This window comes from Ochotona princeps, chromosome 13 (genome assembly GCF_030435755.1).
Source record: "Ochotona princeps isolate mOchPri1 chromosome 13, mOchPri1.hap1, whole genome shotgun sequence".
NCBI lineage: Eukaryota > Metazoa > Chordata > Mammalia > Lagomorpha > Ochotonidae > Ochotona > Ochotona princeps.
Genome location: NC_080844.1, coordinates 9,144,205 through 9,165,580, shown reverse-complemented (window position 1 = coordinate 9,165,580; position 21,376 = coordinate 9,144,205). Strand labels below are relative to the sequence as shown.

Sequence of the window (21,376 nt, the reverse complement as noted above, 5' to 3'; positions counted from 1 at the left end):
GAAGCTGATTTTGGCTCATGATTGCGGAGGCTAGAAAATCCAAAACATGGCCCCAGCATCTGCTGGCTGTTGTGGAGGGACTCAAAGCTGGAATTACTTGTACACAGACATCAGTCCCTCTTGAGAAATCAATAACTTCTTAAAGGGCCGACCACTATTTACACTGAGGACTGTTACTATATGAGTTTTGGAGTGCACAATTATTTCCAAACCCAATAGACAATTCCTCCCAGGGTGGGAGCAGAGGTGCAAAGTCCTGGTGTACAATACAATCTGTCTTCCTGAAGCCAATACCTGCAAGAACAAAACCTAATCCTTTAAAAAATATATATTTATTTTATTTGAAAAGCATAGTTATGGACAGAGAAGGAAAGACAGAGAGGGAAGGTTTTCTATATGCTGGCTCACTCTCTAAATGGCCTCAATGGCCAGAACTGGGCTGGCCTGAAATTGGGACCCAGGAGCTTCATCCAGATCTCCCTTTTGTGTGCTAGGTTGGAAATGGAGCAACAAGGATTCAAACTAGTGCCTGTATGGGATGCCAGTGCCACAGGAGGTGGGTTAGCTTAATATGCCACCATGTTAGTCTCAGAAACTGTGCTTCTATGAAACTTAACCTTTTGTTAAATTCTCAATTTACTATGAGCCATTCAGTTATAATGATATGAAATTAAATGGTGGATGTGCCTGGCCCGAACGCAGATAACCAAGGGAAGTGCCTGGGAATGTCTTGATCCTAACATTCTCACTCACAAGTAGGATACAAAATTACAGTGTGGGCCAAGCGATATCTCAAACAGAACTTGGATGAGATTCCTCTCCTATGAGGATGATGAGCGATCCTGCTCCTTCACTAAAGGTCACCTTGGAGCTTTCAGTGAAGCTACTGGCAAGTCCCACACAACAGAACCAGGATCCGAAACAAGCTGGGTTCTTGGGTTTCATCATAAAAGCAACCTTATACTGTCTCCCTTTGTCTCTTTGAACCTGCTCACTCATTCTATTCTATTGGATGAAATATCCCGCATGTAATGACTTTTGACTTGATTCTTTACAGAAAATTCCATGTCCTTTTAATGAGGAAGCCAAGTTCCAATTCAGAAATCAAAATTATCTATTTCAATATAATAGTTGTAAGTTTTACTTGACACAGAAAATTTGACTTTTAAAGATATCAGGCAACACATACCTCTCATAAATAGAAGACTGAACTTGTTTAAAAATGATTTTACATGGGCCTAACACCAGTCTTGAAGTTAAAACCAAATAGAGACTACACTTTCCAGCTTACTTTTACAAGCCCAGACTCCCTTAAACCTTTTCTAAGTCTCTACTTCATCCTCTATGTTCTATCATCAATAGGCCCTCTCTCATGAGGCTGTAATGCATGAGTCTGTGGAATATAACCCCTGTATCTCTGCCTTCTGGGCCTATGTGGGAGGTCATAGGCATAGCATATCATGTCACCAGGGGAACCCCTGACTATGATTTTAGTTAACCAAGACCTCAACCTGGTCAAACAGGCAAGACAGGTGGGCTGCATGCCAGTCTCTCTTCTCTGTCCTTGGATGAGCTGTGCTGGAACTTCCTTAATAAGCAGGTACAGTCCACAGTACCTGCCAGCCTATCTGTGACCCACAGATTACCTGCCAGCCATGAGTGTTGTACATAACCTATGATATGATTGGAGGGTCTAGAGAGATAGACATATCTTCTAGCCAATTACAGTGACGTTGTTAGGTGGGAGAACTGTCAGGTGATATCCCCCTGTCTTCCTCTTTCTTACTCTATATAAACTTGTGCTATATTACAATAAACGAGCATGCTAGACCAGTCTGTTTCCCATGGTTCTTACGGCAGAAGAACACGGTTGCCTTACCCCCTCAGTGGTTTCACGGCCTGCTGGCAGGAAAATCCCTAAGATGAGTCAGACAAGACTAAGATATCCGCACAAAGGATTGGGTAGCTAAGTCATAACATCAAAGGTTGACATGATGACCAACCAATAAATGCTTTAAGTGCTTGACTTGGCTAATGAACAAAGAAATACAGATGTAACAACACGGTGATACCTTTTTTATTATTACTTATGAAATTGGTAAACATAAAAAAATCTTCTGTGCTACCCATATTCACAGGCTGGAATGAGACAAGGTCCCTAAAAAAGTGATTCAGAGCTTTTGAGAGTCCTCAGATTTAATCACAACATTTTTACCAACACAGGGAGACTTCCACAGATTGAGGCGAAGGTGGATACCTGTACCATCATTCACATAAGCCTTAACCAATCTAACTTTCCAAAGGTAGAGATATACATAAATTGCAATCCCTTCAAATGACAGAAAACTACAAGGCCATTAAATATTATCTTAAATGCAATTTACTGGCAGGATAAAATGCTAACAGTATTCACCGAAAACTGTGGGACCCAAAACCGAACATTCCAGTGCAATCTCAATTTTGCAAAATAAGCTGCACAGATAAGGAGGTCTGAAAGGATAATTTGGTGGTGTATTAATTTATATTCCATTTTACTACTACAGAACAATAGGCAGGAATCAGAGTGAGCTTTCCCTGCGCTTGCACATCCCTGCCCCTCCTCCTCTACCATACCTGCATCCATGCACACCCACACAGAGGTGAGTGAACAACACATACTCTATACAGGATGAGTTCCTCATTCTCCCCAGTTTTTTTTCCAAAAAAAAAAAAAAAGACAGGTGAATTCTCTCTCTTTCTCTCTCTATTTCTGTATCACTCTGCCTTTCAAATGAAATAAGTAAATCTTAAATCAAGAAATAAAAGATAAATAATGGGACCCACGTTGTGGTGCACTTGGTTAGGCTACCACCTGTCACGCTGACCTCCCATATCGGAATGCCAGTTTGAGTTCCAGGTTACACCATTTCCCATCCAGTTTCCTGTTAACATGCCTGGGGAGGCAGCAGATGTGCCCATCAGCCACGAAGAAGACCAGATGGAATTCTTGGCTTCTGGCTTTGGCCTGGCAAAGCCCTGGCTATTGCAGCCATAGTTGAGGATTGAACCAATGAATGAAACATTTCTTTCTTTCTTCCTCATTCTCTCTCTCTCTCTCTCTCTCTCTCTCTCTCTCTCTCTCTCTCTCTCTCTCTCTCTTTCCTGTCTCGATTTTCTTCTTTATGTGTGTCTTTCAAGTATCTGAGAATAAACAGGACATAAACATCTCCTATTTCACTGCTTCACATTTTTACCATTTTTTTCACGGTAAGAACACTTTAAATCTATTCTTTTCAGAATTTTCAAGCATACAATATTAACTATGTTTATCATGTTATATAAGAGATTTCTTGAACAAGTTCATCCTCACTGGGGGAAATTCTGCATCCTTTGGTCAACCTTCTCCTAGCCCCTAGTAATCAGCATATTATTTTCAAGTGCTCTGAAATCAACTTTGTAGATTCTACATACGAATGAAATCATACAGTTTTTGTCTTCCTGTGCCTGGCTTATCTCTCTAAAGGCTGAGCCTTCAAGGTTCAGCGATGTCATCACAAAAAAAAAAAAAAAAAAAAAAACAAAAAAACAGATTCCCTTACTTTTTTAAGACAGAACAGTACTCTATTGTGAATACATACCACATTTTCTTTATCCATTCACCTGCTGATAGTCACTGAGTTTGACCACATATGTTTTGACTATTGTAAATAATGTTACAAAGAACATTAGTGCATGTACCTTTTAGAAACACTGATTTCTGAGAGTAGGTGCGGGTGTTTGGCCTAGGTATTAAGACACCCAAGTCACACACTGGAGTGCCAGGCTCCATTCCTGCTTTAGGATCCTGACTCCAGCTTAGTGGCTAACATAGATCCTGGGAGGCTGTGTTGGTGGCTCAAAGCGGTGAGTTTCTGCCACCCACGTGGAAGACCTGGATTGATTTGCTGGCTCCAATGATTTACTGGCCCTGACTATTGCAGAATTTGAGAAGAGAATCAGTTAATGGGAGGTGTTTTTTCTCTCTCTCTCTCTCCGTCCCTCTTTTCCTCCCTCCCTCCGTTGCCTCATTTGCCTCTCTCTCTCCTCTCTCTTTCTCTTTTCCTTTAAGTAAAACATAGCAAGAATTTTCATTTCAAAAGTACACTGATTTCTTTCCTTTGGTTTTCTATGATTGAATTTAACACAAAGACCAGGATCCTCTGTGCATCCTGGAGGGCAGAGAGAAAAGAATTCTGTTACAACTGGGATCAATAACCTTGATACCTCTTTAATTGATAAATTATAATTATTTAGAAATAATGTCTATAGTGTCAGCACAACAGCACAATTGGCTAATTCTCTGCCTATGAGTGCTGGCATTCCATCTGTGGGCTGTTTCTTGTTTCAGATGTGCCAATTCCCAGCCAACTTCTTGCTTATGGCCTGGGAAAGCAGCAGAAGACTTTCCAAAGCTTTGGGATCCAACACCCACATGGGAGACCCAGAAGAAGCTCCTGGATCCTGGCTTCAGATCAGCTTAGCTCTGACCATTTGAGGAGTGAGCCAGTGGATAGAAGATCTTTCTCTCTGTCTCTCCTTCTCTGCGTAAATCTGTCTTTCCAATAAAAGTAAATAAATATTTTTAAAATGTCTGTAAATCCACTGTTTCAGGGTAGGGCAGGACACACTGTAGAGACTCAGCAACAGCAATTTCCTTATTTCTCTAGGCAGACAAACTGTTCATTGTTGCAATGCCACACAGGAAACCAATAGACAAAGGGCAAACAGAGGTTATTTATATACCATTGCCTTTGATCCACTGGTTCTGCAGCTATTTTTTAATGTATGTCTATTGGAAAGGTAGATCAGATTTATGGAGAGAAGGAGAGACAGAAAGATCTTCCATCCTCTGGTTCACTCTCCAAAAGGCTGCAACAGCCAGAGCTGAGCTGTTTCAAAGTCAGGAGTCAGGAGATTATTCCAGGTTCCCCGTGCAGGTGCAGGATCCCAGGGCTTCCCTTGACTTCCCAGGCCATAAGCAGCGGGGCTCGATGGGAAGTGGAGCAGCCAGGACACCAACCAATGCCCTTAGGGCACTCCAGTGCTTGCAAGAAGAGGATTCACTGAGTCATTGTGTAGCACCCACTACAGTAAATTCTTGACCAGAAACCCAGGTAGGCATCAGGATTGCTAGATATTTCATCTTGCTTTTACTCACTGACTGCTAAAAAGCTGCCTTGCTCTCCTTTCTCAGATTGCATAATATTCATTTGGGTATTTCAAGCAACTCTGAAGCAGGCCGCCCCTATGCAAGGGGCATACCTTCCAGCAGACACTACTGGCTCTGTGAGCTACTCCAACACTCCAGAGGACAGCTTGCACAAGGATTTCTGGGGGCTTCTCCTGCCTATTACTGCCTCTAGGTTCCAGGTTTGGAAGTTACTTCTTTGAGGAGTTCTGCCAGGGGCTGGTTGTGATGGCAGCAGCCGTGTGTGTGTGTGTGTGTGTGTGTGTGTGTGTGTGTATCAAGTGTACTTGCTCCATGTCTCCATGGGATGCCTAATGACTACCCCGTCTGGCAAAGGAGGTGTAATAACAGGGTAGAAGGCACAGATAATGGAGCCTTTCTGGCACAAGCTGAGTCTACCAGAATCCTTTTATGGGAAAGGGCGATGGGTAGAAACACAGAAAGGTAAAGACACTAACCTTTATTTTTCTGAAATATTCACTGCACGTGGTAATTAAAGCTATTTTTAAAACTGTCTACGTGTCAGCCCTCCTTTTTTGCAAGCTTTCTTCTGTCAAAACTCTGCAAAGTGGCAATACACTTGTTAGGAACAATTGACTCACGTCTAAAAACACAGAGTCTGATCCCACCATGGCAGTGTATTGTCTGTCTATGGCAGGGGTGGACGTGAGGAGAAGAGGGACGAAAAGGGTTCCACAACCCTTGGCTGGCTGCGGGTGAGTGATCTGTGGCACAGCTTTGTTGCCTGGGATGCTATAGGCTCCATAAGGCTAGGCCACCCGTCTTTCAAATCGCAACAAGTGGCATCAGTGAGCTTCCTAGGTACCAACTATGTGCATGATGAATGAATAAGAACTTGTCCACGGTAGGAAGCCAGGGCATGAAGCGAAAAGTGGGGCCAGCAATGGACCACTGTTTGCAACACCAGCATCTCATGTTGGCGCTCCCTGATAATGTGCCTGGGAAGGCAGCAGATATCCTTGGGCTCTTGCCATCAACATGGAAGACTCATGTGGAGTTGCAGATTCCTGGCTTCAGCCTGGCCCAGGCCTGGCTACTGTCAGCGTCTGGAGAATGACTAGCAGAAAGAAGAAGTCTCTCCCTTTCAGTCTCTCCCTTTCCCTTTCCATCTATGTACTATACCTTTCAAATAAATCTTTAAAAAAAAAAAGGGAAGGATCATTGAAGAATCCCAGCCCAAATTTTCCAGGATATTGGAAAACAGAATGGCCAATCACAGGTGTTGCAACCTGTAGTTGGAACTGGTTTTCCAAGGATGCATGGGAGTTAGAAAGCAGAAGCAGGGAGAACAGAGCTCCCAGAAAGCCCAGAACATGATTGTTAGGTGTGCCATTCACTTTCCCCCAGAGGATGAAGCAAGCTGTGTTCCCAACCTGTCCACCACAAGAAGAGGATGAACATACCCGGAAGCAGTGCCTTCAACTGGTGAGCTTTCTTGATTAAGATTCTGAAGGCTAGCTTTCTTGTTGAATGTTAGTGCTTTGTTGATGGGAAGGTCTGTCTTTGAAGGGTGCTTATTCTCTGCTTGACCCTGCACTGGGCCATTTCCCCTGCATGCCCACCCATTCAATTTTCACAACTCTTCTAGGAAGATCAGAGGAGGAAAATAAGGCCCAAGGAAGGAGGTAACACTGCTGGCCCAGAGTCACAGAAGAGTTAAGCATAGGAGCCCAAATCACCTGCAGTGCCTTTACTCAAAAACTGTTCTCTGAGACAGGAGGGCGCATTTTCCCACTCCCTACTCCCCCCATCTGGACAGCTCCACACAGGCTCCCACAAGACTTGCAGGAGGATTACAGAAGGATAGTAAAAAGAGCAATGCTGTCTTACGTCTTGATCCATAAATGCCAAGTCCCATAGGTTCCTTCCAAACTGCGAAAGGAAAAAGATGTATTCTGGTGCACAATGAAAGTACATCCCCAGAACATTAAGCTATGTTTGAGAGACATGTATGCATTCACGGGTATGCAAATTCTTTCACCATTTCTGTAAGAAACTTGAAAATACAGCGTGAAGGGCTGGGCATTTGCCTTAGCAAAAGATGTTCATTAGGACAGCACATCCCATATATGAGGTCTGAGTTCAATTCCCATCTCCGCTTCTGATTCCACCTGCTTGCTAATGTGCTTTCTTGAAGGCATCAGTGATGGCACAGGTAGGTGGATCCCTACCACCCATATGAGGGAACTGGATTGAATGCCCAACTCCCAAGTTGGACCCTGAGCAAGTCCTGGTGGATAATTACAGGAACATGAGGAATAAAACCATGAGTGAGATATTTCTCTCTTTGCCCTTCTATCTCCCTCTCCCTTATTCCCATCTTCATTCTAGAATGAAAAAAGTATAAATTTAAAAAGCAAGTTGCCAATATGCAGCATAACATAAAGGGAAGAAATCTAATAACAAGTACATTTCACAGTAAGATTTTCCAAATAAGAACTACATTGCTGCTTCCAATTTATGGAAATCTAGTCAGAGATTGATGGGCTTGCCCTGCTATTTCAGCATTCAGATAGTTCTGGGTACAGGAGGAAAGAGAATGGAGGGACACTGAGATCCAAGATACATTGTTCTTCAATTTGCAGTCACTCAGATCTCAGTTCAAATCCTGGTCCTGACACTTCCTGGCACTGACACTGACAAGCCAGGCTGTCCTTCTGAGCCTCAATTCTCCTGTCTGTAGCATGGAATACTCTGGGTTGAAGTTCCTTGGTGCTCAATACTCCAACCTTTCCCAGAGCTCTCCCTCCAGGCCACCATGCTGTCCTGGCAGTGGCACTTGGCAGCAGCAAGTTCTCAGCCCTCTGGCATGGCTCCTGAACTTGGATTCAGACACTCCATCCTCCCACTGGTTTCTCTTCCACCTCACCTTCTCTGGAGTTTTCTCCTCCTTCCAATGTATGGCTGTTCCTGGGGGCCGGGCTTTGGGCCTCTTTTAATTTGAGTACTACCAGCCCTCAGTGAAATAAGAACATTGCACATTCAATAAGCCCTACATCAATGTGGCTTCCAGATTCATTCCACCAGCATCACCCTCTGCTGGAACTCTGGATTCACACAATCAAGTGTCTAGTCAATAGTTCCACTTGCTGCTTCAAGAGACATCTCAAATTAAACATTCACACACATTCCTAATCCTGGCCCTCAAATCTATATCCCTGTATCTTTCTCATCTTAAAAAAATTCTTCCCTTTCCATGGCCTCAATCCAAAAATGACTCTTGAAGACAGGAAACAAGGGGCGCCTGTGAACGTCCATGTCACAGGGGGAGGAGAGGACCTATAGGAGCCGGGGGACCCTGTGTATCAAGTATGTGGGTCTGAGTTGCTGAAAGACCGAGACAGAGTTCACAGGACAGAGCACCAGAGAGGAAACAACCTCACAGGAAAAATGTGGCCCTTGGGCCCAGCACAATGGCTCAGTGGCTAAATCCCTGCTTTGTACATGTTGGGGTGCCCTATGGGCACTGATTCTTGTCCAGGCAGCTCAGTTTCCCATCCAGCTCCCTTTTGGCCTGAGAAAGCAGCCAAGGATGGCCCAAAGCCTTGGGACCCTGCATCTATCTGGGAGACCTGGAAGAGGCTCCTGGCATTAGATCAGCTCAGTTCTGGCCATTGTGGTTACTTGGGGAGTGAACCAGTGGACAGAAGATCTTTCTCTGTGTGTCTCCTTCTCTCTATAAATCTGCCTTTCCAATAAGAACAAATAAACCTTCAAAAAAAATGTGGTCCTTTCCAGAGGATTCCACAGCAGAGTGCAGCCTGGGGCTTGTATCCAAGGAAATCACTGAGGTGGGACAAATAATATGTACAAGACAAAGCTGTCCACAGATGCATCCAAAGAGACCAACCCAAAATGATCAGAGCTTTTAGGCTGTGGAGCTCACACAGATCTGGGTAAAGAAGCTCTTCCCAGGCCCAGCACAAAGACCTAGCAGCTAAAGTCCTCACCTTGCACGCGTCAGGATTCCGTATGGGCGCCGATTCTAATCCCAGCAGCTCCACTTTCCATCTAGCCCCCTGCTTGTGGCCTGGGAAAGCAGTGGAGGACAGTCTAAAGCCTTGGGACCCTGCACCCGTGTGGGAGACCTGGAAGAGGTTACTGGTTCCCAGCTTCGGATCAGCACAGCACCGGCCGTTGCGGTGAGTTGGGGAGTGAATCATCGGACGGAAGATCTTCCTCTCTGTCTCTCCTCCTCTCTGTATATCTGACTTTGTAATAAAAACAAATAAATCTTAAAAAAAAAGAAGTTCTTCCCATCTCCCTTCCAAACTGAAAAACCTAATACATCACATGCACTAGGCAAAATACTTAGAGATTCTAGGTCCATGGTACAGAATAATTAGCCCTACTCAGAGTTCTACTGAAGAAACACTCAATAAATCAGAAAAGCAAGATCAATTTGTCTCCAAAGAACTGTGTCTTAGGAAAAAAAAGTTCAAAAAATATATACATTAATGTAAAAATAGCAGGTCCCAGACAAAATCCAATTCATAACACTTGCTTTTTAATAAAAAAATATCAGACATTCAAAAAATAAAACACAGGCAGTAATGAGAATAATCAACTAATCCAAACTGACCTAGAGCTCAAAGGGAGATGAGAAGTGGCAAATAATAGTTTTTAAATAATACACGTCCAGAAAATGTAAGTACAGGAGTGATCATACAGCCTAGTGGAGAAGATGCCCACACTCCACGCTATAGTAATTGGGTTTGTCTTTCGGATCAAGCTCTTTACTCTAGCGTTCTTCTCATGTGCAGCCTGGGGGGCAGTGTTGGTGACTGAGTAACTGTCTTCCCTCCACTGGCAAGGGAGAGCTGGATAGAGTTCCTGGATCCTTGGATTTGGCTCTGGCATTTGGAGAGTGAACCAGCAAGCAGGGACTCTCTCACATACATGTTCCCTCTCTCTCCTTCTCCCTACCCTTCCCCTCTCCAAAAATAAGAAAAAATATATTAAATGCAAGTACAGACACTGAAGATTTAAAGAAAAGACTCAGATTTCCAGAGATCCAAACTACAATGTGTAAGACAGAAAATACAACTAGAATTAGCGGAAGATTAGAAACTTCAAAAAACAGCAGTGACCCCGAATCCACAGCAACAAAAATTAGGCACAATGAAACAGGAGAAAATTAAAAGCAATCAATGATATGGAGGACACATTGAAAAAATCTAATGTATAATTAGGATCGTCCTAAAAGAGAATGGGGAAACAGACTACAAATTTGAAGAAGCAGTAGATGAAATTTTGTAGTATTTTGAGAAAATGATAGATGAAGATTCTGATATGACTTATAAATCCACAAATCCAAGAAATTCAACAAACTGCAAGCACAAAAAGAAAAGAAAAAAAAATCACACGATGGCACACTGTAATTAAATTAACCAAAACAAGACAGAATCTTGAAAACAATCAGAGCTAGAAGACATGGACATAAAACAAAATAAAGACAATGCCAGATTTCATCCAAGTAAGAAGGCGGCAGGGGGCAACATTTTAGAAGTACTCCACAAGATTCTGCACCCAAGAAGAGGGTATTTCAAAACTGAATGTGATATCAGGTGACTTTCAGAGACATAAAGACTGAAAAATGTCAAAATCTGAAGGCATTCATCACTGGTAGACTCACACTTAAGAAAGAAGAAAGTGAATCCTTCATGCTTAGGAAGTGACACCAGATAAAATCCAGATGTTCACAGAGAAATAAAGAATGCCTGAAGTGGTGACACGCAGTATATATAGGGTTGCTGGTTTATAAAATTCAGCTCCCTTTGAAAGATGATCAGCTGCTTCAAAAAATATAATTGCACTGTGGTATGTATTATAGACTACAAATAAACACTTGCATGTATACATATAAAGGTGTATCTATAGAGAGCTGTGATACATAAGACAACGATTACATAAGAGCCAGGAGAGGAGAAGTACAAGAATATAATCAGAAAACACTTATACTATATATGAAGTGCTATAAACTCACTTAAAAGTAGATCATAGTGAATTAAAGAGGTATATTAAAAAAAACACTAAAGCAATTGCTAAACATTTTCAGACTTTCAGTCAATATGCCAACAAAACAGCTGCAATTGAATCATTCAAAATTTTCAATCAATCCAAAAGAGCTTAAAAAGGGAGGAAACCAGATTTAAAAAAAAAGAGAGAGAGAGAAGCAACTAGAAGCAGAAGACAGCTTTACATCTAATCACACCAATGGGCACACGACGAAGCATGAATTATTTATGTGTCTTCATTAAAAGATAGGGATGGTCCTTATAGATAGAACAGCAAGACCAAAGTATCCATGGCTTTCAGGAAATAAACTTAAAGAATCAAGCAAATTTAAAAAGAATAGAAAAGGATGCTGACACATTCAAAGGAAATCTGAAATGGCTGTACTAATGCCAGGTAAAACACATTTAAGAGAAAAAGTTACCAGAGAGAAACTAAGTCCAATAGTTATATACCCTACAAAAGAACTTCAAAATACGCTCAGCAACAACTGATAAAATTTCAGGAGATAAACTCACAATTACAATGGAATATTTTAATACACCTCTCTCAGTAATTGATAGAACAAGCTGACACAAACCATTGAGGACATAGAAGACATAAACAGTACTATCAGCTAAAAAGTCAATCATTTCTAGAATGTTCCACACAATAATGGACTACCCGCCCTTTTCAAGAACACAAGAAATATCTACCATGAAGGACAGTGTACCAGATAAATCAGCCTCAACAAATATAAAAGGGTGCAAGTAATAGTCAAACCATTGTCTGGCCACAGAGGATTTAAATTAAAATCTGTAACAAAAAGCTCCTTGTAAAATACCTAATATTTTGAAACTAACACACTTTGAAATGACTCAGGGGTCAAAGCAGAAACAAAAAGCAATAAGGAAAGTATTTTTTACTAAATAATGGACATACCACATATCAAAACATGTGGGATGCCACTGAGTCACTAAACGGAGGCCAGTAATGGAAACAAAGAAGTGTCTCCCCTCAAGAATATAAGTTTCCCCATCCTCACCATGCCAAGGAAGTGAAGTCAGATGAGAAATCAAAAGTCAACAGAAAAAAAAAGTAGTAAAGAGAAAAAACAGAAGTCAACACAAAGAGAAAAAATAGTACCAAAAATTAATGAGAAAACTGGCATCTTCAAATCAGTAACATGGACATATTTCTTTTCCGATTGGTCAGGGAAAAAAAGACACACGTTGTGAGTACAAGGAATGGGAGGGAGAGATTGCATATCTTTCTGTGGCCTCAATAAGTATCAAAACAGAAGATAACAAATTTCACATACATTTGAACTTTGTACATATGTGAACGTTGCCTATACATTTGACTACTTAGATGAAATGGAGTAATTCATTAACAGACACAAATTACCTAAATTCACTCAATAAGAAACAGTTCTGTGCACATTAAATAAATGCAATTTGTAGGGTTTTTTTTAAAGATTTATTTATTTATTTTTATTGGAAAGGCAGATCTACACAGAGGAGGAGAGACAGACAGGAAGAGCTTCTCTAATGGTTCACTCCCCAAATAGCCAACGGATGGAGCTGAGCAGATCAGAAGCCAAGAACCAGGAGCTTCTTCCAGGTCTCCCGCATGGGTGCAGGGTCCCAAGGCCTTAGGCCATCCTCGACTGCTTTCCCAGGCCACAAGCAGGGAACTGGATGGGAAGAGGAGCTGTTGGGATTAGAACTCCCACCCACATGAGACCCTGGCGCATTCAAGGCAAGGACTTTAGCTGGTGTGCTATTGCACTAGTCCTGAATAAATGTATTTTGTAATGAAAACCTCACCCCCCCCCACACACACACACACATATTCTTACAGTACCCTTAAAAGGAGAGAACACGTTCTTGACTATTCTGTTTTTGGAGACCAGCATTGCACTAATACCAAAGCCACAGAAAGACATCAAAACACTAAGGGATATTGGAGACCTATTGAACATGGTAGGAGAAACCTCTCATCAAAGTAGAAATAAAAAGAGAAATCTCCCAATTAGATAAAGGCCACTTATGAACAATTTATGCTCAATATAATACTTAATAATAAAATACCGGGTGTGCCCTTCAAATACCGGGAATAAGAAAAGGGTATATGCTCTCAGCACTTACGTTCAGTGTCCTGAACGTACTAACCAAGAAAAAGAAATCAGAAGTATTCAGGTGGAAAGGAAAAGGTAGAACTGTTGAACTCTGAAATATAGTCAATGAGGAAAATCTCATGCAATCTAAAAACTAAATAAGCCTACAGGTTTAGCAAGTGGTTCAGCCAGTTTCCAGGATACAAAATCATTATATAAAAATCAATTGTATTTCTACACGCTATCCATGAACAATTGGAAGTTGAAATTTTTGAAAAATACCATTTACTACCACATAAAACACTGAAGGGTAAATCAGAACGATGGAGCAGTCTGTACCTGAAACGCTGAGAATATTGTTGAGGGAAACTAGAGAAGACCTGAACAAACAGAGCCATGCACTTTATGCGTGAGAAGACCCAATATTGTCAACATGTCAATTCTCCCCAAGTTGGACTGTAAATTCAATTCAATTCCCAAATGAAATTCCAGTCAGCATTTTTGTAGAAATTGACAAGCTGATTCAAAAATTCATATGGAAATTCCAACACAGCCAGAGCAACTTAGAAAATGAAAAACACAAGTGGGTAGATAACAAAATCTGCTACCAAATCTTATTATAAAGAGACAGGAATCAAGAGAGTGTGAGATTGGCATTAAGACAGAAAAAAACAAAAACAGATCATTGGGAGAATGGAGGGTTCAGAAGTGTTTTAGCTACTACACTAAAAGCACAATCAATGAAAGGAAAATAAAAATCCAATTTCATTAAAATTCCACATTATATGTTATTAATAACTTCACTTTCAAGAAAAAAAACCTGCATGTATATAATATCTGCATCTGAAGTGAATATGGAAAATGCTTAAAATTGTTAAATCTAAAAATAAATGTGATTTAAAATAAAACTCTACTACTCAAAGGACAATTTTAGAATAAAACCACAAGCTACAAATCGAAAAAAAAAAAAACTTGTGAAGTATACATTGGATGAAGAACTTATACTCTGGAGGTGGGTGTTATGATGCAGTGGATTAAGCCACAGCTCATGTCGTCCTGATCTCATGCTTGAGTCCCTGCCACCCATATGGAAGATCCAGATAGAGTTTTAGCTTCTGGCTTCACCCTGGCCCTGCCCAGGTTATGTAGCCATTTGGGGGAATGATTCAGCAGACGGAAGATCTCCCATTCTACCCCTCCCCTCCTCTCTGCACCAACAATACATTTTTTAAAAATTAAAAGAACCTGTAACCTGAATATATAAAAAACTCTCAGAACTCAGCAAGAAGAAACCAAATAATCCAACAAGATGGGCAAAATATTCAAGCAAATACTTCACCAAAGAAGATATGTACACCAAGATGGCAAAGAAGCTCATGGAAAGATGTTCAAGATCATTATGTATCAAAGAAGTTACAATTAAGATCACCATGAGGACCATTACACTAAAAATCAAAAGACTTCCCATATCAGGCACTGGAGAAGATGAGGAACAACCAAGAACCACTTGGCAGTTTCTTAAAGACTTTAGACAGAATAGCTACTATATGACTCAGTGATTATAGGTCTATATACAGATATCCCCAAGAAAATTAAAGTGTTCTTCTACGCAGAGTCACAAATGAATATTCACAGCGGTTTTTTTTGTAATAGACAAAAATCTAGAGTAATACAAATGTCATCAGCAGGTGACTGGAACACCAAACTGGAGCATCTGGACAACTAAACATGCCTCATTAATAACAGGAAGGAACTATTACTATACACTGCACAGAATCTCAACACAGTTACACTGGAGTGAAATAAGCTATAACCTAAAAAGAGGGAGACTAGACTGCATGCTATTTGAGTCCATGAATATAAACCCTAGAAGACCGAAGTAAAATACAGTACCAGAAATAGGAGTTTTCCTAGAGGGTGGAAGAGACGGATCGGATTGATAAACAGTACGGGGACTGTTGGGTAAAGGGTTATGATAATTATTTTCATTTTGGCTATGGTTTCCTGATACACATATGTCAAAAAGGACAACTTATGCACTCACTGTATGTCAAACAAATCTTCATAAAACTATTACTTTAAGATTTTTTAAATACATCACAGTAAAATAAATAAATAAATAAATACATCACAGTGATTCTAAAACGGCACCTGATTCCACCAGTGTCTGATGAGGGGTCATTTTTGTTCTCCATTCATGGATTCTGAGCAAGGGCTGCAGTGGTGGATGAGGGGAGAGAAACATGGGACTGGAATACAACAAACTTAACTGTTTTTGGGTGATACTGAATTAAATCTGAAGAAGCTAAATGGTTAAGACATAATATTCCAATGGAATTAGGATCTTCAAATGAAGAAGCAAATCTCCTCCCTCCCTCTCTCTTATTCTCTGCAGCCCAAATACAGATGTCTGCTGGCTGTGAGATTCACACTCCAATCGTGGTCCTCTCCTTCAGTAACAGTAGTGGCCTCCTCACCCCGGGACTGGATATCTGGAGACCAATGACATTGTCCTTTAACTCGGAGGACGTTTTGAGGTTAAACCTGGAATTGGTTGAGAATGCAAAGCACATGCATGGAACAGACTAGGAACACCGTCTTGTCTTTGTCAAGACCCCACATGTGCTATAGCCCAGAGCTACTTGGAGGAGACACCTGTTTCTCACCTGTTAGTCACTCTCTCTTGATTCCAGAATTCTGATTTTTTTCTCTTTTCTGTTTACTAATAAAAGAACCTACAAATCAGCAGGACACATATTTCCCAGAGTACGATGTGGCAACTTCCACACTGTGGAATCTAACCAGAGTCTCCCTTGCCCTTCCCTCTGGCCACTCTAGCTCCCTGACAATGACCAGGTGAATATGTATGCATCACCAAGTCAGAGCTGGTGCCTTGTGGAGCAAGGTGCAGTGAATGTGGTGCAATGAAACAAGGGTACTGACAGCTGTAGCTCAGAGAACAGATCACAGTTTTCTTTAGTCCACGAGGAACTGAAAAACTTCCTCCACATAAGAGATGTTGGAGCACCATGATCTAGGTAAGGAAACAAGAGATAGCAGCAAGAAAAGTTTAACCCAGTAAGCTCTTCATGTTGGGCACTCTGGGGAGCCTAACAGAAGAGAGAGCCAGGCCCTCCATTACAGGTTGAGCAGGGAAATCAGGCACACCCAACACAGCAGAGTTGGGGTGAGGAGCACAGGATGGCATGACTGGGGAAACCCACCAGGTCCTCTCAGCAGAGGCAGTGCTTAGCAGAAACCTGTAGAGAAGGTGGATGCTGGACAAGGGTTAAAGGTTAAAGGGTTAAAGATTCTGGAAGGGCATAGCAGGTGGAAAAGGAAAGTCACGGCCAAATCCCAGAGCCAGGAAGAGAAAATAAATACAGGAAACAAGAAGTCACTGGTCCACTTGCAGGGATGAACCATGAGATGGTGAGTGGACAGGGAAGAAGTAAATGAGGTTAGTTAAGTGGAGCCAGGCTACTTTCATAAAGGACTGGGTATGCTGTGCAAGGTGTGCTTTCCAGCACTGGCCCCATAACTTAGATCCCCACACACCCATGTGAGAGCACAGATTGAGTCCCTAGCTCCTGGCTTCAGCCTGGCCCAACATGGGCTATTGCAGGAGACAGCCAGGGATGGGAGATTTCACTCTTTGTTTCTCTGACTGCCTGCCTTTCAAATAAATGAATAAAAAGTTTGTAGAAGAGAACGTGGTTTGGGTCTCTGTATCTTGAGCTAAAGGGCAAGGTCATGGACATGGTATATGGGCTGGCTACTGGGAAGGGCTGCTGAGGGCCTGCTCCATATGCCTTCTCCTTCTTCCAGGCTCCTGCTGACCCACTGATCACACACAAAGCCTCATTCACCAAGAAAATCCAAGTGTCAATGCTGTGTGGGGGCATCACCAGTGCCTCTTAAGTATCTGCAATCATTTCCCCCAAAACATCTTCAAGAATTGATCTAGCAATGAGAGCTGCCTAGAGCAAATGCAGGGCTTCAACTCCCCATCTCTCCTGATTCTTCCAGGAGAGTCTCTGTGCATACTGCATACATGAATTGCCTGCAGGAAGTTCCCTGGGAGGTCAAATGATGAGGCTTCTGACTTCCCAGTAGCAGATCCTCTCGGGCAGGCCACAACATTGTTCCCTGTGTGCAGACCACACTCAGCACTAGGCATACTCCTGTCTCACGGACAGAACTAAGTTACCAGCATCCTCTTCTATTTATTCCTTTTATAAAAAGAGAGAGAAAAGAAAGGTAGTCACACAGAAAAAAAAATGGAGGAAGCAGAGAGAGTGATCTTCCATCTGCTGGTTCACTCCCCAAATGGCTGCCACAGCCAGAGCTGAGCTAATCTGAAGCAGCCAAAATCCAGTAACTTCCTTCAGGTCTCCCACATCGGTGCAGGGGCCCAAAGACATGGGCTGTCCTTTACAGCTTTCCCAGGACACAAGCAGGGAGCTGAAGTGGAGCAGCCCGGACATGAACTGACACCCATATGGGATGCTAATGCCACAGGCAGAAGCTTAGCCTACTGTACGATGGCACTGGCGCCAAAACCAGTACATGGAGAAAAAGCACTATACCACAACTGGCCAACAGATCTGAGAAGCGACCTAACGCTTTCAGAGTCAGGTCTGCCTGGTTTTGAACCTGCATCTGCTGATGAGCCACTCAGAGCAGCCCTGCCGTGTTTAAGTGTCTTCATTGCAGCCTTTGTTTCTGAGGCAGTCTGGAAAGCGCACATCAATGTGGTTTGCTGAATGTCATGTCCATCAACCTGCCTTCAGCCAAACCTTTTAAGCATCTATTGTTTCCACAGGCATTGCGAAGTCAGCTATGCGCCAACTCGGGCTCTCTCCTGAAGGGATCCACAGTCTAGCAGTCTGCTTGACTAATAGTGCATTTTCATTTTGTTTCCCATAAGAGGTTTTGAATTCCCCACCTTCTTCTGTGGTAAGCTATAATTCAAGTGCCCGATGCAAATAAGGTTGATATCCCGAAATGCATCTGCTTGCCTAGGTCCCCAGAGTGGGAGCCAGAAGACCTGTGAAAACTGTCAGGGAAGCTCACAAACTTCACGAGGCTTCCTCTGCATCCAAATATCTCTTCTTCAAATAAACCAGGTCTGTACTACGCATCAGCCAGCCTCACTAGTGAGACAGGGCAGGCATATTTGGCAAACCAACACATGAAGAAAGCAAACGAGACTTATGCCCTTGAGTGTTTAGCTGGAATCCAGAAAAACACATTCAACACATCAAAGATAGAAAACTAGGGGACAGAACCTGGAAAGAGATAGGCAAATGAGAGGTGTAGCTAAAGGCAAAACCACAAACATGGCAGGGAGGGGTACAGGACTTCCTATAGACCAGTGGGGATCAGTTTCCAGGAGTAGGAAAGACTAGTATGCTATGCAGCAAACACCTGCAGGAGATCCAGGTGGAAGAGGAGCCCCCATCCAATGCCTATCCTCAACACCATATTGTTTTGCCTTTTTTAAAAATCCCTCGTCATGGTATATGACAAAATGGTACCCGGACACAGTTTCTCTATCGTTCTCTATTTGAAAGACTTAAAAAAATTACAGAGCCAGAGTGGTATACTGCTGCAATAAGAATACAGCCAAATAATCTTTGACAAAAAGACAAACGACAACCCGGGCAAATGGGAAGGTCTGTTCAATAAATGCTGTTGGGACAAGTGGTTGATAGCCTGCAGAAACAAAAAAATAGATCCACATCTCTCACCATACACTAAGATCAGATCTAAATGGATAACAGATCTAAACCTACATCCAGAAACCTTCAAACTTTTGGAAGAAAATGTTGGAAACACACTGGAACACTTAGGGGTAGGCCCTCACTTCCTAAAAAAGACTCCAGATGCAGTAGAAATCAAGACCAAAATAAACAATTGGGACCTCATCAAACTAAGAAGCTTCTGTACAGCTAGAGAAACAATCAACAAAGTAAAAAGGCAACCCACAGAATGGGAGAAGATCTTCGCACACGACATAGGTGATAGAGGGCTAATATCCAGAATATACAAAGAGCTACAAAACAACCAAAATGTCAAAACAAGCAACCCACTCAAGAAATGGGCACAGGAAATGGGCAGACACTTCACAAAGGAACAAACCCAAATGGCAAATAAACATATGAAAAAATGCTCAAGTTCCCTGGCAATAAGGGAAATCCAAATTAAAACATCAATGAGGTACCACCTAACGCCAGTAAGACTGGCCCACATGAATAAAAGCACCAACGACACTTGTTGGCGAGGTTGCGGGGAAAAGGGAACCCTACTCCACTGCTGGTGGGGCTGCAGGCTGGTACAGCCTCTATGAAAATCAGTATGGAGAATATTCAAACAACTCAAATTCAACATACCGTATGATCCAGCAATAGCACTCCTAGGAATATATCCAGAACACTTGTTCTATGAGAAACCAACATGTACTCCTATGTTCATAGCAGCACAATCAGTAATTGCAAAAACATGGAAACAACCAAAATGTCCATCAACAGAGGATTGGATAAGAAAGCTATGGTTCATCTACTCCATGGAATACTACTCAGCTATTAAAAAAAACAAAATGCAGTTCTTTGTGGCCAAATGGGCCAAACTGGAAACCATAATGCTAAGGGAAATGAGCCAATCCCAAAAGGTTAAATACCACATGTTTGCCTTAATTTAAGATGATATGATGTTATGTATAACATGTTATGTTTTGAATGTTATATGTTGTGTATAAACTAAAATTGAAGTATAGGTGAGGTGGTCACAGAAGGTGGCTGGGAACCCGCATTTACTTTTAACATATTGGTTACTCATTACTATGTCAATTAATTCCATAATGATGTAAATTTTTGCTGATGGTATGTTGGAGCTTTCAATTGACTGGGATGATACTCTGCTGGCTCTGTCTTCAGACCAGAGAGGGTATACCTAGGAAGCCGTTGAACTTGACGGGACAATAAGATGCTGGACTCTATGTTTGGTATACGCTTGCAATGGGGAAATCTCAACTGAACTTGAGCTGTGGTTATGCAACAAGGTGGAGGAATCCACCATGGTGGGAGGGTTTGGGGAGGGGTGGGGAGAACCCAAGTATCTATGTAACTGTGTCACATAATACAATGTAATTACTGAAGTTAAATAATAAATAATTAAAAAAAAAAGAATAACTGACTTCTCTGTGTGTATATCTGTATGTGTATTTAAATTTTGAATATGTGAGTGGTAAAGATAGAAAAACAGAAAGAAAGACCTCTCTCATCCATTGGTTTATTTACTCAGGGCTTGAAGCTAGATGAAAATTCCATCTAGGTTTCCCATTTGGGAATCCAACTACATGAGCCATCACTTGCTGTTTTGCAGGATGTACTTGATCAAGAAGCCTGGAAGCTGGAGCAAGAGCTCTATTAAGTGTCTCATATGGGTGGCAGGGATTCTACATACTTGGGCCACCTTCTGCTTGCCTAGACACATCAGCAGGGAGGTGGTTGGAAGTAGACCAGCTAGAACTCAAACTGGCCATGAAATCTGATATGGGATGCTGGCATTACAACCAGAGGCTTCACCTACCACGCCCCAATGGTAGTTGGTCCACAAGAGATGTGGGCATTTAACTAGTGTGTTAACCACTAGTCCAAATGGCCTTTCTGGAAGGAATGGGAAAGAGAGGGCTTTGCTTTCCATGGGGCTGTGCTAGAACAGGTGACAGCACTTCTGAATATGGCTGGTGCTAAAGCTAAGTTGACATATCATTCAGAGAAGACCCCCACCATTCACCAGAGTCTACCCTGAGCAGATAGAGGGGTCAAAGCTTCACAAGAAGTCCTACCTTCAGATTACAGACTTCCAAAGATGACCAACAGTCAGCCTCACAGACTGTCCACAAGCCAGCCCCACAGGACTGCCAGGAGCTCGCCCCACATACTGTCAATAAGCCAGCCCCACAGGCCGGCCACGGGTCAGCCCTATAGGCCAGCCAGGGGCCAGTCCCACAGCTGGTCATGGGTCAGTCC

The 21,376-nt window shown here is 42.2% G+C and overlaps 1 protein-coding gene across 1 annotated transcript in view; it reads right to left on the bottom strand.

The window, feature by feature from the left end:
- The window catches only part of GRID1 (glutamate ionotropic receptor delta type subunit 1), a 651,231-nt gene that overhangs the window by 251,874 nt on the left and 377,981 nt on the right, over positions 1-21,376 (bottom strand). The window lies entirely within an intron of this gene.